The 18,356-nt window shown below is 47.5% G+C and overlaps 1 protein-coding gene across 1 annotated transcript in view; it reads left to right on the top strand.

Moving 5' to 3' along the window:
• Positions 1–2,444: 2,444 nt before the first annotated feature.
• Positions 2,445–18,356, top strand: part of LOC119954124 — a 93,250-nt gene continuing 77,338 nt past the window's right edge. The window contains exon 1 of the mRNA XM_038779045.1: positions 2,445–2,597. The gene's annotated coding sequence lies outside the window, so the exon portion shown is untranslated. The remainder of the gene's footprint in view (positions 2,598–18,356) is intronic.

The raw sequence follows: 18,356 nt of genomic DNA, 5'->3' as shown, positions 1-18,356 counted from the left end.
TTGCCCATTGCACACCCAGGTTCCTGAGCACTTTTCAAAATCCTGGAACTCCCTCCTGCAGAACAGTGTGGGATGGGCAATGAATGCTGGCCTAGCCAGAAAAAGTTCACATCCCTTGAATGGATATTTTAAAAAGATTGACCTTGAGAAGTTGGCTGTGAGCTGCCTTCTTGAACTGCTATGGTGTATGTTTCATAGGAACACCCACAGTGCTAGTAAGGAAGGTGTTCCAGGATTTTGACCCAGCGACAGTGAAGGAACATTGATAAACTTCCATGATGAGGAGATGCCGGCGTTGGACTGAGGTGAGCACAGTAAGAAATCTTACAACACCAGGTTAAAGTCCAACATGTTTGTTTCAAACACTAGCTTACGGAGCACTGCTCCTTCCTCAGGTTATCATTTCCTCATTTATCCTTTGGATAAATTTCCAGATCAGGATGCTGAGTGACTTGGAAAGGAATTTCCAGGCATTGGTATTCCCATGTGTCTCTTGCCCTTGTCCTTCTAGATGGCAGTGGTTATGGGTTTGGAAGCTGCTGTCTAAGGAGCCTTGGTGGGTTCCTGGGTGAATTATGAGTTGAAATGCAGTGACAGAAAGATGGGCTTTGATGTTGGTTTGTAGGCATACAGCCTGGCCATTCAATACCATGAATAGACACCATGTGCAAGAGAAGACACCAAAATCACTTTCACATACATCTGAGGCAGTATCAGTGATCCACTCAATAGTAGATCTAACGACAGAAGGTAACTCCGCAATTGTCTTTATAATATTTTGGTCTGAAGCCAAACTGCAGTTTGCCAGAAATTATTTAATTCAATTTTTGTTGTCAGGCATTCTAGTGTCACTCCCCTCATTTCCCCCTCCCTTTCATCCCTCCCCACATTGATTCCATTATTCCCCATCCTCTAACTTAGAGTTGATCAAGTCAAATCAGGCTTGACTATCCATATACAACTCGAGAATAAACACTTTGTCATATAAAAGGCATATCCTAAGAAATATAGCTGTGAACCATGAAGGATCAACTGATGTGTCTTAGAAAAAACAGGAATGAAGGATAGTCCAAAGGTCTGCAGATTGATATCAGTTCATGTATACAAATTACAAATACCTGAATTAGGAGCAGGATTAGGCCATTCGGCCCCTTGAGCCTGCTCTGCCATTGAATAAGATCATGACTGATCTGTTTGTGTTTCGAATTCCTATCTACCCCCCGATAACCTTAGATTCCCTTATGTAACAAGACTCTAGCCGGAATTCTCCGACCTCGCCCACGGCTGGGATTCTCCGATCCCCCTGCAGTGAATGGAGCTTTGGCTGAGCACCAAATTCTGCTGATATCGCCGGCAGCAGTGACAGGGCAGACAAGGGGCGAAATTCTCCGACCCCCAGCAGGGTCGGAGAATCGCCTGGGGCTGCCTAAAATCCCGCCCCAGCCGTGGCAGAGATTCTCCGCCACCCGGGAAGTGGCGGCGGCGGAATCTCGCCACTCCGATCGGAGAGGCCCCTGCGGTGATTCTCCAGCCCGGATGGGCTGAAGTCCCGCCGCTGGGAGGCCTCTCCCGCCGCCGAGGTTTGAACCACCTCTGGAACGGCGGGATCAGCGGCGCGAGCGGGCCCCGGGGTCCTGGGGGGGCAGGGGGTGATCGAACCCCTGGGGGTGCCCCCACGGTGGCCTGGCCCGTGATCGGGGCCCCCCACTCAGACTCCGGGCCAGTGCCCTGAGTGCACTATTTCTCCTTCCGCGGCCGCCATGGTGGAAGCGGAAGAGAACCCCACATCGCGCATGCGCCGGCAGTGACGTCAGCGGCCAGCTGCCGCTGACGTCACTGCCGGCGCATGCGCCGACAGCCCCGCTGCCGGGGGCGCCGGTTTTTGGGCCAGTCTTCTGGTGCAAACCGCTCCGGCGCGGGGCTGGCCCCCAAAGGTGGGGAGAATTCCCCACCTTTGGGAGGCCCGACCCCTGAGTGGTTGGCGCCACTCCCCTACTCCTAGGGGAGAATGCCGCCCTAGGTCAGAGAATCTCCCGGCCTCTATCCACAGAATCTATCCATCGTCTGGACAGAATTTCAGGAGAAAAGTCTTTACCTCGAGGTGAGATCAGAAAACCCATAACTGTGTGGGGCTGTTGAGGATAGGTGTGTTTCAGGGGTAACCCACGAAGGAGAAAGGAATAGATGTATGTTGTGCTGATCAGGTTAAGTGGGAGGGAGGAGGCTCGTGTGAAGCAGAAACACTAGTATGAACCAGTTGTGGGCCTAAAAGCCTGTTTCCGTGTTGTATGTTATGTCATTCTACACATGTATCATACATGCGGAGCCTTAGAGGGGGAGGAGTGGCTGCCTTGTCAGTGCACAGAGATTTCGAGATCAGCTGACCTTGATTTATTGCTGAGTTACTAAGGCTATTTCTGACTGGTATTCTCCAGTGTCAAGCACTGCTCAGTCCTTAAATGGTCTGTCAGGCCTGGAGAGCAGGTAAGGCTGGCCGTTCAAGACCCAGCGTCTTTGAGGTGGAAAACACACAACTGGGAGAAATGTTACCTAGCCTTCAGATGTGGTGTGTAGAATGAGCCGTCAGTGGTACATCTGTAAGTGAATCCATTATTACCAGTTGTGTACAGGGAGAGATTGCGAGAGACTCAAATGCGCACCGTGACTGCTAAAAAAAAAGTCACTTCAGAAGTGAGCCTCAATGTGCTTTTAATTATAGATTGAAATATGATATGTGATCCTGAGCAAATGTGAAACATAACAGTAACTAGGAAAGAGCAGCTAAATCTTACTTGAATCAAACGTTGTAATCTTTCTGTGTCTTCTGTTACAATTGTACTTTGTTTTTAAAGAAAATGCTCGGCACCTTTGAAGAAAAGGGGTGTGACCAAACCTGGGAATTTGGTATCAGCTATGCCTCAGTGGCTAGCACTCCCACCCTTGAGTCAGGAGGTTGTGAGTTCAAATCCGACCATTGCATTCTGAGCACAGACTCAAGGCTGATGCTACAGTTCAAGACTGAGGGAGTGCAGTGCTGCTAGAGGTCTATTGGGGGATTCTCTGTTGGTGGGATCCTGCACCCTGCTGGCAGCGCCACCCACGCCCACGTGTTTCCCGACAGCGCTGGGTGGCCCACAATGGGAAACCCCATTGGCCGGATGCGGGAATGACGGATCACGCGTCCGGCGGGGCTCTCCGCATGGGCAAACGGGGCAGGTGGGACAGCAAGTCCCGTCCCCTGTCTTTCAGCCACAGCCTTACACTACGGGCCCACATGCCTTCTCTTGTGCAAGATCAGGGTGGTCCCCTTGGGTATTATCCCTCAATGTTTGAGTGGTTACAGCACAGAAGGAGGCCACTCGGTCTGTCATGCCTGTGCTAGCCCACTGAAGGAACAATTCACCCAGTGCCACTCCCCTCCCCTTAGCCCTGCACAGTTTTCCTTTTCAGATAATGATCCAACTCCCTTTGAAGGCCTCAAATGTTCGTGCCTCCACCACATCTGCATTCCAGTCGCCGTGTGAGAACATGTTTCCTCATGTCGTCACTGCTTCTTTTGCTCTCTGTGCCCTGTCTTTCGCCACCTTCCCACCAACAGGAAGAGTTTTTCTGTACTTGCTCTATCCTGACCCATCATGATTTAGAATATCTTTATCAAATCTCCTCTCAACCTTCTCTTACCAAGGAAAACAGTCACGATTTCCCCACTTTTTCTGTGCAACTAATTTCTTCATCCTTGGAAATATTCATGTGATTTCTTTCTGCACTCCCTAATGCCCTTCCAGTTTTTTTCTGAGGTGTGATGCCCAGGAACTGTGTGCAATATTCCAGTTGAAGCTGAGCCAGTATTTTGTACGGTTTTAACATAACCTCACCGATTTTGTGCTCTGTGCCTCGATTGATAAAGTCACTTTCAATGATTCATGCCTCTGTACATCGCGGTCCCTTTATTCCCACACCCTCTTTATTTTTCATTGCCTCTGCGTTCTTACTACCTAATTAATCACTTCATACTTTTCTGCATTAAATTGAATCTGCCGCTTTACCACCTATTTCACCAACCTGTGCATGTCCTTTTGAGGTTCACCACTGTCTTCATGGTTCACAATACTTTCAAGCTTCACATCATTCTCTAATTCTGCAATTGTGCCCTTTATGCCAAGGTTTAGGACATTGATGTGTATCAGGAAGAGCAGCGATCCGAACACCAATCTCAGGGAACTGCACCAACATTATTAGAGCAGATTGTTTGGTCATTGCCTAACTCCTATTTGTGGGCCTTCACTTTTTGCAAGCAGCCTGCCTCCGACATCAGAAGAGTAATGTTCATGTTCGGTGTTTACTAAGGAAGAAGATGCTGGCAAAATATCAGTGGATGTGTAGATGGTAGAGGTAGTGGATAAGGTAAAAAATTGATAGGCTGCATACACTGGGAAGACGGGCTATGCTTCCAGTGGATAAGTCACCTGACCTGGATGGCTTGCGCCCAGGTTGCTAAGGGAAGTGGGAGTAGAAATGGTGGAATGTGTTGCCATGATCTTTCAAATTCCCCTTGATACAAGGGAGGACCCAGAGGATTGGAAAGTCAAAAATGTGATGCCCTATTTAAGAAAGGTTGGGAGGACAGTCCTAGAAACCACAGGTCAGTTTACTTAACATCAGTGGCGGGCAAATTTTTGAAATACTGATCAAGTTAAGAACTAACAGACACAAGTTAATTAAGAAACCAGCACAGGTTTGTAAAAGGCAGATCATGCTTGACTATTCTGATTAATTTTTTTTCTTGAAGTAACAGAGAAGGTTGAACTCAGTGGATGAAAATGTTTGTCAGCACTTAAAAGGCTGGTTAACAAAATTGAGGCTCATGGAATGAGGGTCAAAGTCACCTTCGATCAGAAAACTGACTTCTGAACAGAAAACAATGTATCATGGTGTGGTGAATGAGATTCACACGGTATTATAAGTTACCAATGTCACTCTGTTCCCATTGGATATATGTACCGATATTGTAAGTGCAGTTACACGACCTGACCACCAGAGGGAGTAGCTCTGGGAGTACTCGAGAGTTGTACTGGGCTCCCCCCTTGGCTCCGCCCAGAACTCCTCCCCCTGGAGCTGCTGTATAAAGATCAGTGCCAGCAGTTCATCGAAAGTTCAACAGCTAACAGGCTGGCTCTTGTAAGTATATTAAAACCACTATTCTAATCCCCCAAGCACGTGTCCGTAGAATTGATGGTTCCATCACATGGTACAGTTGTTTTTCAGACTGGAGGACACTTGTATTCTGCAAGAATCAGTGCCACAGCTACTACTTTTTTAATATGCACATTTATATATATATAAATGACTATGATATTGGTAAAGAGGATAACATTTGAAAATTTTCCATAATATCAAGCAGGGACAAAAGGTTAGGATGATACCAGGACATCGATAGGCTGGCAGAAGGGGCAAACAGTGGCAGGTTAAATTTAATACATAGAGGTGTGAGGTGACGCACTTCGGCAGAAGGGACAGTTCAGTCCAGCACCGGCATCCTACAAAAGATGATGGATACACAGCGAGCAAATTCATTCCAATGAGGTGGCCTCAAATGGAGCACCTTTGCCGATGGCTGAAATGGCAAATCCTCAAGAAGCAGGCTGTGCCACAAATGCCACACATGAAGCTACCAAGTGTTGCGAGTTGTTGTTTTCGCCGTTGGTGTCTGTTGCCAAACTGCTGCAGTCACTGGTTATCACCGATAGTGCACGCCAGCCCTCAGGAGTTGTCACCATTTTCCTTTGTCACCAGGTACTCCGAGGTGAAATAATCAGTGTCGAGGGGCCCTCATGTCATTCCTGCAAAAATCCTTGAAGCAGAGTTATTGGCATCCGACTGGTCACCTGGCACCAGCTACTTCACCATAGAGAATATCCTTGGGTATGCAAAAATCTTCTACCCTTAGACCTACCAGAGTCAATTAATCCATCTCTGTTTGATGAATGTAACAAACTGGGTGCAATCGAATGGCCTCGTTGCGCCTGACCCAGTGACGCGACAAGGCCCAAGATTTGCGATGCTCGGAATTCCTCGCGAGATCTAACAAGATCTCTCGAGATGTCGCGATCTGGATCCCGCCCTCGCGGGATGAGGGTAAGTGCGGCCTTTGTGGGGCATTCCTCACCGAATCCAAAAATAAGAACAGAGTTCCTTTTGATAGCGGGGTCGTTCTTGGTACTGCAGTCACCGACCAACACCCCGTTAGTCACACCCAAAACGGGGCTCTGTTTTTCCCGCTAAATCACGCCCAGAAGCTCTGCCTTTGCGGCAACTGCTGCATTTGTGGTTTTGCCTGTCCAGGATATACCCATAATACACCAGCAATTGCTGCTGCTCAGAGGCGGGGACACAACCCGCTATACCACAAGACCTCTCCTCTGTCTCATAAATAACGTTTAAATTTAATATCCTTGTTAGTTGGCTACATTTCAAAGCTCTGTTTACAATTTGTGTTAGGCTTTGCTTAACAGAGGCTACTACTGAACCTTCAGGCCCAGAAATCTAGTCACCAATAAATCTAAGTGAGATTGGAACCGAACTGTCCCGGCTTCACCGACCGAATTTAACCCAATGGGCGGAGGAGGATAAATATTTATTCTAATAGATGGGGGTCAATGAGGTGACAGATCAAGAGGTCAGTGCTGTGTTTTACATGAGGAGACTGTTACAGGTGTGAAATAGGATTAAATGGTCATGAATGGCATGATGGCGAAATGCAGTTAGGTGTTGGAAAAAGGGGGGAGGTAGTGGCATGGGTATTCTGGAAGGAGAATGTTTGTTCCCAGCTGACCTCTAAATCCTACAAAATATGTAAAAGGTGTTTACAGATGGTCCACATGCCCAGAATATTCCTTTGGAGTAACTATTTGTGTTTCCCCTTGAGCACTAGGCGAGTGTTATATTTTATGATGCCAGTGTGACTGCTCCAGTGTCACAAGGTGGCTTCCTTCAGACCTCAAATATCCTCACCCACCGTTAATGTTATGCTGACTCATTACTTCAGTTGGATAGCTACAGGCACCATTACTATTGTGAGACATTCTTGACATAGCTCAGTTTAAATGGAGTTGCAGGAACTTGATCGTGTGCGATAGTGTGACCTCAGCCACTTCAAAATGCTTTTCCCTGCAAAAGGAGGAGATATTTATTAATTGGGGAAAATATTCTGCAAAATTATTCTCCTGTTACAGAGTTTGTTCAGCGCATAACTGAGGGAGCATTCATAATTACATTCATAATTACCGTACCGTGGAGCAGCATGTTAGCATAGGGGCAGCACGGTGGCATAGTGCATAGCACTGTTGCTTCGCAGCTCCAGGGTTCCCAGTTTGATTCCCGGCTTGGGTCACTATCTGTGCGGAGTTTGCACGTTCTCCCTGTGTCTGCGTGGGTTTCCTCCGGGTGCTCCGGTTTCCTCCCACAGTCCAAAAATGTGCAGATTAGGTGGATTGGCCGTGCTATATTGCCCTTAGTGTCCAAAAATATTAGGTGGGGTTACTGGGTTACGGGGATAGGATGGAAGTGTGGGTTTAAGTAGGGTGCTCTTTCCTCGGGCCGGTGCAGACTTGATGGGCCGAATGGCCTCCTTCTGCACTGTAAATTCTATAATTATCTATGAAGATACTGGAGAAGGTCATAGGGCTCCTTGAACCTGCCCCACCAATTAATACAATATTGGTTGAGCTGCCTCAACTCCACTTCTCACCACTCCCCATATCTCTTGATGCTCTGAGATCAAACATCTTTCAATTCCAGATTTAACTATACTTACCAATGGGGCATCACAGCCCTCTGGGTTCCAAAGATCCACAAAGGAAAGACATTTCTCCCCATCTCAATCCGAAACAATCGACCTCTTACACTGAAGCTGAATTCCCCAGCCAATGGAAAACAGCCTATCAGTGTCTACCCGGTCAACTCCATCAGCACCTTGCATATTCCATTGAGATCACCTCTCATTCCTCTGAACACCAGAGAGTACAGGCTCAATTTATCAGCATCTTATCATAGGACAGCCCTCTCACCTAAGGAACAAATCTAGTGGAGTCTACACGCTCTCCCTGTGTCTGCATGGGTTTTATCCGAGTGCTCCGGTTTCCTCCCACAGTCCAAAGACGTGCAGGTTAGGTGGATTGGCCATGCTACATTGCCCTTAGTGTCCAAAAAAGTTAGGAGGGGTTATTGGGTTACGGGGATAGGATGGAGGCGTGGCCTTAAGTAGGTGCTCTTTCCAAGGGTGGGTGCAGACTCGATGGGCTGAATGGCCTCTTTCTGCACTGTAAATTCTATGATTATCTATGAAAATGCTGGAGGAGGCCAGCATCTTCATCGCAGCTTCAAAGTCTTTCAAATCCTTCCATAGATATTCAGATAAAAACTGTGCAAAATATTCCAAGTCTGGTCTTACCAAAGTCTGATACAGATATAACAAGACTCTTCTTCTTGCAGTCAAATCCCCTTACAATAAAAACCAACATGCCATTTGACTTCCTATTTACTTGCTATACCTGTATGCTCACTTTCTGTGTTCTTGTACAAGTGGACCCAAATCACACGGTTAATCAATATTTCTAGCCTATTCTAACATTATTCTACATTTCTATTCTCACGATCAAAGTGAATAACCTCACACTACCCCACACTCTGCTCCGTTTGCCACCTTGTTGCCCATTCGCTTAAGCTCTCTGTATCTCTTTGTAGCCTCATTGTGTCCTCTTCACAACTTGCATTTCTGTATGGCATTGTATCATCAGCAAGTTTGGATACATTAGTCTCTGTCTCTTATTTCTAAAGGTTGCAATTGGCTGAGGCCCCGCACTGATCCTTGCAGCAATCCACTAGTTGCAGTCTGACAACTTGAAAATGCTCCATTTATCTCTCCTCTCTGCTGCTTGTTTGTGAACCAATTCTCCATCCATGCTTAGATATTACCCTCCCCACATCCCCCCCCCCCCTCCCCCACCCAGCTCCATGAGCCCATGCTGTGAATTAGGGAGAGATGTTTGCATAGTGCTAATGTCACTCTAGTAATCCAGAGGCCCAGGCTAATGCTCATGGATTCAAATCCCACCGCGGATGGCTGGTGAAATGTAGGCCAGAATTCTCCAGCTGTTCACCGGCAGCGGGATTCTCTAGTCCCGCTGGCAGCGCACCCCTTCCTGTGGGTTAGCCGGCGACCTGGGGTGGCTTCAACGAGAACCCATTGACAGTGGCGGGAGCAGAGAAGTCCGCCATCAGCGAATAGCAGGCTGCGTCCCAGTGCCGAGAAACCTGCAGCTGGTAGGCCGGAGAATCCCCCCCTTAAATTCAATTCATAAAAGTCTTAGTGATGGTGACCATGTGTCATTGATTGGCATAAAGATACATTTGGTTCTCTCATCTCCTTTAGGGAAGGAAACCTGACATCCTTACCTGGTCTACACATGACTCCAGACCCTCTGAAATGTCCCAACAAGCTGCTCAGTTCAAAGGCAGTTAGGAATGGGCAGCAAATGTTGATGTTCCCAGCATTGCATTAAATAATAAAGACAAAACTTCCTGCCAACTGCCCTGAATTTTCTTTCTTCCTCATTTCTTGAATAGCGGTGTTACATTTGCTAACTTTGTTGGAACTGTTCTAGAGTATTTTACGCATTGTCAGAGCATTAATCCCTCAAATGATGTATGTAATTCTAAGAGATGGGCCATTAAGAGAGGCACCATATTGGCTAGATTCCAATGAGGAGTTTGCAGTTGTATCTGGGCTTTGACTGTTCCCCCTACCCTGGCTCTAAAACCTATTTGGCAATTTCCCCTCCCTCCTATTGTAGCCTCCTCCAGAACGTCCAGGATTTCTCAGCTGCTCCAATTCTGGCCTCTGGTACATTTGCAATTCTAATTGCCCCACCATTGATGGCTGTGCTTTGAGTTACTGAATCATTAAGCTCCAGAATTCCCTCCCTAAGCCTCTTCACCTCTCTTGTTCCATGTCTTCCTCTAAGGTGCTCCTTAAAATCTATCACTTTGACCAGGTTTTTAACTGTCTTCCCTAATAGCTTCTTTGGATGCTATTACATTAGAGATGCTGTGTAACTTTGAGTCGTTGCTGTTGTACCTCTTGTGTCTGGGACTAGGAGTTACTGATGCTTCCATGTGCATCTAAAATGAACAGCGAAAGACATTTGGGTGAATTCACTGCCTCCCCAGTCGTGTGTCTCTCGGCGGTGCACCATCGCCGGCAGTGGGATTCTCCGTTCCCGCCGCCACCCAATGGGATTTCCCACTGTAGCCACCTTGCACGGCCGGGAAACCCATGGGCAGGGGTGCGCTGCTGGCAGAACAGAGAATTCCGGCAGCAGATAATTCACCTCGTTGGGTCAAAGTGATAGTGGGTGAAGCTGGTGTAATGGCCATATCACTCAGCTAACAATCCAGAGGCCCAGTCTAATGCTCTAGGGGCCTGGATTCAAATCTCACCATGGGCAGTTGCTGGAATTTAAATTTGGTTAATAAATCTGGAACTGAAAAGTACACTGTTCAGCAATCATTGATTGTTAAAAGTCCATCTGGTTCACTAATGTTCTCAAATCTGTCACCTTAACCTGGTCTGGCCGACATGTGACTCCAGGCCCACAGTAAAGTGGTTGCTTCTTAACTGCCTCAAATGGCCGAGCAAGCTATTCGGTTTAATGGCAATTCGGGATGAGTAATAAATACATTTAGTATTGAAGTGTCATCAATTTACGATAATGAGGAGATGTCATGTGACCTTTCAGCACAGGACTATTGGAACGCTTCACTGAAAGGAATGCTTGATGCAGAGATCATTGCCTCCCTTATGGGAAAGTTAGGTAAACATTTGACGCTAATACAGAGCCATGGGGCAGTGGGGTTGGTCTTGGATTGTTTTAGTGCAAGATGACTAGCTGAACAATCTACATCTGTGCTGTCAACCTCCTCAAAATGGCTGTCACATTGTATATCAGAGCCAGCCACTGGTAGCTAAAATATCTACTTCCGTGTGATTCATTTTCAAATGTTTTGGGCGGTATGGCGGCGCAGTGGTTAGCACTGCTGCCTGTGGCGCTGTGGACCCCGGTTCGATCCCATCCCCAGGTCACTGTCCGTGTGGAGTTTGCACATTCTCCCCGTGTCTGCATAGGTTTCGCCCCCACAACACAAAGATGTGCAGGTTAGGTGGGTTGGCCACACTAAATTCCTCTTAATTGAAAAAGATAATTGGGTATTTAATTTTTTTTTTAATTTTCAGATGTTTTGACACAAAACGTGCAACATAAATGCAAGCATTATCATTTTCAATTTAAATTTCCTCTCTCATAGAATCATAAATTTCGAATCATAGAATTTACAGAAGGAGGCCATTCGGCCCATCGAGTCTGCACCGGCCCTTACGAAGAGCACCTTACTGAAGCCCTACTCCGTAAACCAGTAACCCCACTTAATATTTTTTGGACACTAACGGAAAATTTTGCATGGCCAATCCATCTAACCCGCACGTCTTTGGATTGTGGGAGGAAACTGGAGAACCCGGAGGAAACCCACGCACACACGGGGAGAACATGCAGACTCCGCTCAGACAGTCCCAGCAGGGAATCGAACCTGGGACCCTGGCGCTGTGAAGCAACTGTGCTAACCACTGTGCCACCGTGCTGAAGTAGATATCGCTTTGCGTAATAAGAAAATTCAGGTCTAGGTGCAATGTTCTATTGTTTTCCGTCTGTTGGATTACGTTTTCTGTTGAGAAGGGATTAATTCACCTGTCATATTTGGAGGTGTAAGTTCAGCGAGTCCTGGCCTCTGGAGGAGGTGGAATGTATTCTCTCAAATAGCAGAGCATTATGTCAAGTACTGCTGGCAATGGGTTACTTTATCACCGTTTTGTGCATCTTCTTAATTAAATATTACCGTTGCCTCAAGCTTCCCAACAAAACAATTCGGAATAATTTCAAAGCCCATCTTGTAGGGGCATGCCTGCTGAGAACCAAAAAAACATCTTCATTCATCAAATAGCATTATGCCCATTCAGTCTTCACAACATACACTCTGTTTCACATGTTGACAAGAGATGCTGTTTGTCCAGGACACTAGATTCTACTGATTATGCTGCTTTTCCACTGCAATTCAACTTAAAAAAATATATATTTAGAGTGCCCAATTCTTTTTTTTCCAATTAAGGGGCAATTTCGCGTGGACAATCCATCTACCCTGCACATCTTTGGGTTGTGGGGGTGAGGCCCACGCAGACACAGGGAGAATGTGCAAACTCCACACAGGCAGTGACCCGGGACGGGATTGAACCCGGGCCCTCAGTGCCATGACGCAGCAGTGCTAACCACTAAGTCAGCGTGTCGCCCTCCGATTCCCTTCAAAAATTCCCTTTCTCCTCTCCCTGTCTCCTACAAGTTCTGCATTTTTTTATCAGTTCCTTTATCCTCTGACACTATTATCAATGGGCTCTCGTTCATTTGTGAGTTAGGCAGGGAGTATAGATTGTGAAGGGCATCAAAGCCTCGCCTGGTGCTGTCCTTATATGATGCCCATGTGCATTTTCCAGTCAAGATCACCAAGTTGTTCAGGAACCTTGGTGTCATATCCTTCCAGTCATGGGAGCAGATGCGAGGGCGGGGAGTATGGGTGAATTTGAGATTGTAGGACCTCAAGCCAATGGTTGCACTTAAATCTCAATACCTGATCAAGTAACTTAACTATAAAACCTGTGATGGAAGCCTAGGGAGACTGTAGCTCACATTCAAATCGCTCTGTGTCCCATGAAAGTCTGTTTTTACTTCAAATGATGAATTAGCTGGTCCTGTGGGCCTCAATTAAATATGAGTCTAACTCCAAAGACAACTTGAACTAAAAACAGAAAATGCTGCATAAACCGAACAGGCCTAGAAGCATCTGTGGAGAGTGAAATTGAGTTGACGTTTTGAATCTGTATGACTCTTCTTCAGAGCTTTTATCCAAAGGCACTTTCTTGTTCTACAGAAACAGACTCAATGGGAGACAGGCAAGTCTGTCTCTCTTGTCATGATAGGGAGATATTAGGAACTTGGGTCAAGAAATGTGGTCCAAGATGGAACAGACAATTTAGGGGTTAAAGAGACTGAGGCAAAGACTGCAAGCAGCAGAGTTAGAGGGATACACCCACAGCCTGAGTGACCTTGTCCCATTTGGATTAGATGACCTATTTGTCCGTTAGTGGATGGTTCATTGCATATAAATGGCATAGCTAAATGGAAATAGGCAATCCGTCAAGATAACAGTAATAGGTTCAAGTCCGGAAATCCGAGAGAACCTTTGTTTGAGGGGATGGGCGGAGCTAAGAGAGAGAGAGAAAGAATGCTGTTCCAAACAGTCACATGCAGACGCTGTGGAAATCGACCAGGGTGGTCATGAAAGTGTCCCCTGAGGCAGGCTTTGGAAAAGGGTTCATAACAAATGTCCCCAACAGAAGAAAAAAATGCTTCGTAAATGCATGTATTGCATTTGTTATTTGTGTAAGTAGAACAAGAGCTGTATATTCATGTAAAATGTTATTTTTTTTAAAATAAATTTAGCATACCCAGTTCATTTTTTCCAATTAAGGGGCAATTTAGCGCGGCCAATCCACCTACCATGCACATTTTTAGGTTGTGGGGGCTTAAACCCAAGCAAACACGGGGAGAATGTGCAAACTTCACACAGACAGTGACCTAGAGCCGGGATTGAATATGAGACCTCGGTACCATGAGGCAGCAGTGCTAAACACTGCACCACCGTGCTGCCCTAATGTGAAGTATTGTTTAATGGGCACTAGTGCGTTAAGGTTAAGAAACTGCATGTAATCTGTTATTGTTAGAGCAGAAGTAAAGATTTAAATATTGTGTTTTTTTCGTTGTAATAAAGTTTTGCGATAAAATAACCAAGCCCTATTTCTTATATTATCATTCCTGGAACAAATCGAGTTTTCCGCACTGTATTAAAACTTTTAAAAGTTATGACACCTGGCTCAGTCTCTTAACCATTGCTAAGAGCTGACCAAGCGTCCATAACACTCTAGGCAGCCCTTCATGCTCTAAACATCTTCATGCCCAGAAGGCTAAAGTCACCATGGAGCCTCAAGGGTTGCCAACTCTGGTCGGATGCATTCCTGGAGGTTCTATCACATGATCTCCAGCCTCCAAGCATCTCAAGAAGTTAAACATCCCTTTCTCCAGACCTGCAATTTTTTTTAGGATGAATAAAAATAAAATTGTCCAAAGGTCACTTAAGAAAAGCGTACCAATTTTAAAATCCTCCCATTACCTTTCTCCTGAGGTGGCTCCCAGAAGTGATTAGGAGTTTAATTTTTAAATCCTGGAGGCTCCAGGGGCCCGGAGTGTTGACAATCACAATGTAGCATCTTGCTGAAGGAGAAATTCCTGGGAAAGTAACTGTGAAGGACGGGGGCCGTGCATTTCCGCCAATTGGTCTTCACATTCCACAGCACGAGCCTATTGTGACCAGCAACCGACTTAATAGTAAAAGGAAGAGGAAGATGTGCCAAGGCCTCTATGACTCCAGCAGGGGGACATCCTGGAACATGCTTAAAACCAGTCTTCTGGCTTCATTTCCCTGGACACCTGTCCAGGGAGATTTGAATTCCTTCAGGCATATATCCCGTGCTCGGAGTTGTTTAATTCCTAACAGCTGTTGGAACTGAACACAATGCTGCTTGTCGTTCTACTCCTTGGCTATGCATTCCTGTGAAGAAGAACATGAATTAATAAACATTGTTGCTAAGTAACAAATATATAGCAGAACAGGATGAAATTGGGTAACCTTTACTGGGAGGTGCTTTCATTCAATGCAATTAGCAGAGGCCTGGGACTAACAGACTGTAATTAAATTGCCTGTAACGTGCCTGGGGAGGCTCAGAGGTTAGGAGGTGAGCGAGGGAAATATGCTGAGAGGTTGAGGAACAGAACTAATCAGTTCATTTACAATTCCTGCACGTGTGTCTGCCCTTGCATGGAGTGTAAGTGTGGGACTTCTATTCATGGGAAATTCTCTTTGACATGACAAGAGGGGCTGGTTTAGCACACTGGGCTAAATAGCTGGCTTGTAATGCAAAACAAGGCAGCAGTGCGGGTTCAATTCCTGTACCAGCCTTCCCAAATAGGTGCTGGAATGTGGCGACTAGGGGCTTTTCACAGTAACTTAATTGAAGCTTACTTGTGACAATAAGTGATTGTTATTATTATTATTATGGACTCCAGCAACTGGAACAGTTTGCACTTACATGGGGACCAAAGAAGAGTCACATTGGACTTGAAACATTGGGTGAAATTCACCGAAGTCCATCGTGACGCCCTTGACCGGCGGGCAAAAACGGCGCTGGTGACTCATGCGTCGGGGCCCGCTTATCAGCCCGAAATCCCCCATCCCAAAAGGGCCAGCAGCGGAGTGACGCTGTACGCGTCAGTTTCACCCGCTGCAGAAGTGGCGCGTCGGTTGACGTCGGGCGACATCATCAACGCCGCCCGGCGAAACATGATATAAATAGCGCCCCCCCCCAACAAACTCCCACCCCAACCCCCACCCCCCACCCCCACCCCCACCCCCCACCCCCACCCACCCCCCCTCCCGGAGCCCCACCCCCACCCCCCCATCACCCCCCCACCACCCCCCCCACCACCCCCCAACCCCCACCACCCCCCAACCCCCACCACCCCCCCAACCCCCACCACCCCCCCAACCCCCACCACCCCCCCAACCCCCACCACCCCCCCAACCCCCCAGCACTTGAAGTAAGTGATTTCACTCTCTCTCTTCACAACTTCTCCCCCCAACCCACCGGCACTCAAAGTAAATACTTTCTCTCTCTCTCTTCACACCCCCCCTCCCCCCCTCACCCCCCGCACTCGAAGTAGATAATTTATCTTTCTCCCCGGCCTGTCACCCACCTCCAAGCTGAATGGCGTCAACCATCATCAATGGTTGACCCCGTTATAAACCAACTTTGATTTTCGCCGACGTGACCCATGGCCACGTCGGCGGGACTTCGGCCCATCCGGGCCGGAGAATAATTAGGCCTCAATAAACAATGGCATCCCGCCGGCGTCCGCCGTTCTCCGAGGCGGGCGGCGGGATTTGAAGAAAGCCGTTTTATGGCAGGTGGGAGAATTTTGAACATGGCGGGAGCGGGATTATCGGCACCGCCGGGCGATTCTCCGACCCTGCGTGGGGTTGGAGAATTTCGCCCATTGACCGGGATATCACACCTCATCCCGCCAATGTGGCATGTTTTCTGGTGGCGGAGGTGGTTCGTTATTGGCTGCCAGCAGGATCTTCCAGTCCCGCCGATGTCTACGCAGGTTTATGCACATCGCCCATCCCGCCACCCGGGAACCCGTCGCAGTAGGGTTGCCTTCATTGGGACTGGAAGATCCCAACAGAGGGAAGGGCAGGAAAATACCACCTATTAACTCTGGACGGGCTTCACCAGTTCCCCAACCGCGTGTTTCTCAGGGGCGGGCCATTCGCTGGAGCTTGTTTTTATTTTATTTTAGTCTTTACTTTTCAAATAATGCATTAATATAGCACCCTCATCGAAACATCCCAACGTACTTCACAACAGAGTTAACCATCAGAATGACACTGAGCCACACCTGGATACAGGCGACGAAAAGCGTGGTCAAAGAGTTGGGTACTTGGGAGCATTTTGAAGGGGGCAAAATCTGGGGAAGAAATTCCCACGGTTAGGGCCAAGGAAGCTGAAAATACAGCCACCAATGGTGGAGTCATTAAGAGATGCTCAAGAGGCCAGAATTTGGAGGACAGCAGATATCTCAGATTGTTGAAGGACTGGAGGAGATTATAGATGAACAAAACCATGGAGGGATATAAAAACACAGGTGGAAATTTTCACATTGAGGCAATGCCGAACTGTGAGCTACCGTTCAAACTGGACCAAACCAAATTCATGTACCAAGCGGTATGGATAGCCCGTAACTGGACCTGGCTCTATAAGTGGAACCTGTCTGGCTTGGTGGAGAAGGTGAAGAGGGACCTGTGGAGATGGGACTTACTCACACTCTCCCTGGAGGGAAGAGTGCAGACGATAAAAATGAACATGCTGCCAATGTTCCTCTTCATATTCAGATCACTCCCGATCTTTATCCCCAAATCCTTCTCCAACAGGTTGACAAACTGATCATAGCATTTGCCTGGGCTGAAAAAAATCCTAGGATATGGAAACCGTCCTACAAAGAGGGCGACACATGGGAGTCTTGGCTCTGCCCAAACCCCTATTCCACCACTGGGCAGCAAACACAAAGAGAGTGCGGGGTGATTAGGAGAGCTGGAGGTGGAGTGGGTGCAGATGAAGGAGGCCTCCTGTCCAGGGAGATCCCTCGGGTGCTGCCCACCGCCTCACTCCCAGCCCCACCAACCAAATACACAAGGGGCCCGATGGTAGTAGCCACATTCAGGGCCCGGAATCAGTTCAGACACCATTTCAAACTCAGGAGCATGTCTGTTGCAGCCCCCATCTGCAGGGACCATAAACGTATTCAGGCAAAAATAGATGCCACTTTCAAAACATGAAGAGGGGCGGTGGGATACTGACAGTGAGGGACATGCACTTTCATTGTAGAGTAGTGAAAGGGAACGAGCTTCGGTATTTGTAGGTGTGAGATATTCATCACAAAGAGACCATAACGTTCCACCAGATACCTGGACACACTCGGCTGGACAGACTGCTAGTACCATACTTGCTCGGGGGTGTAAATGTGATGACGTATACGGACGACTGTTAGAAGAGGCAAGGGCCCCACTGGACAAGACATGGAAAAAACAAGAGGAGGAGCTGGGCATTGACATCAGGGAGGACTCTGGATCGAAGCTCTGCACAGGGTAAACTCCACCTCCTCATGCACAGGGCTGAGCCTGACACAGCTAAAGGCAGTCACAGGGCGCACATAACCAGGACACGGAGGAATGGGTTCTTCACGGAGGAATCAGGGAATCCAGTCCCACATGTTCCGGTCCTGCCCCAGACTCATCAGGTTCGGGACAGCCTCCTTCGAGGCCATGTCCAGAGTGGGGGGGTAAATATGAAGCAATGTCCGTTAGTGGTGGTCCAGGGGTATCGTAGCATCCAGAACTTTTTATGGGAAGAGGGGCCAATGCCCTTTCCTTCACGTCCCTGATTGCCCGGCGGAGACTTCTGCTTGGATGGAGGTTAGCAGCACCACCCAGAGCCTCAGACTGGCTAGCCGCGCCTACTGTAGTTCCTAAATTAAGAACAAATGTCATTTGTAATTCGGGGATCAGATGAAGGATTCCACCAT

This window comes from Scyliorhinus canicula, chromosome 19, assembly GCF_902713615.1.
Source record: "Scyliorhinus canicula chromosome 19, sScyCan1.1, whole genome shotgun sequence".
Classification (NCBI taxonomy): Eukaryota; Metazoa; Chordata; class Chondrichthyes; order Carcharhiniformes; family Scyliorhinidae; genus Scyliorhinus; species Scyliorhinus canicula.
The sequence above is the reverse complement of the archived record's forward strand: the minus strand, read 5'-3'. Positions and strand labels throughout refer to the sequence as shown.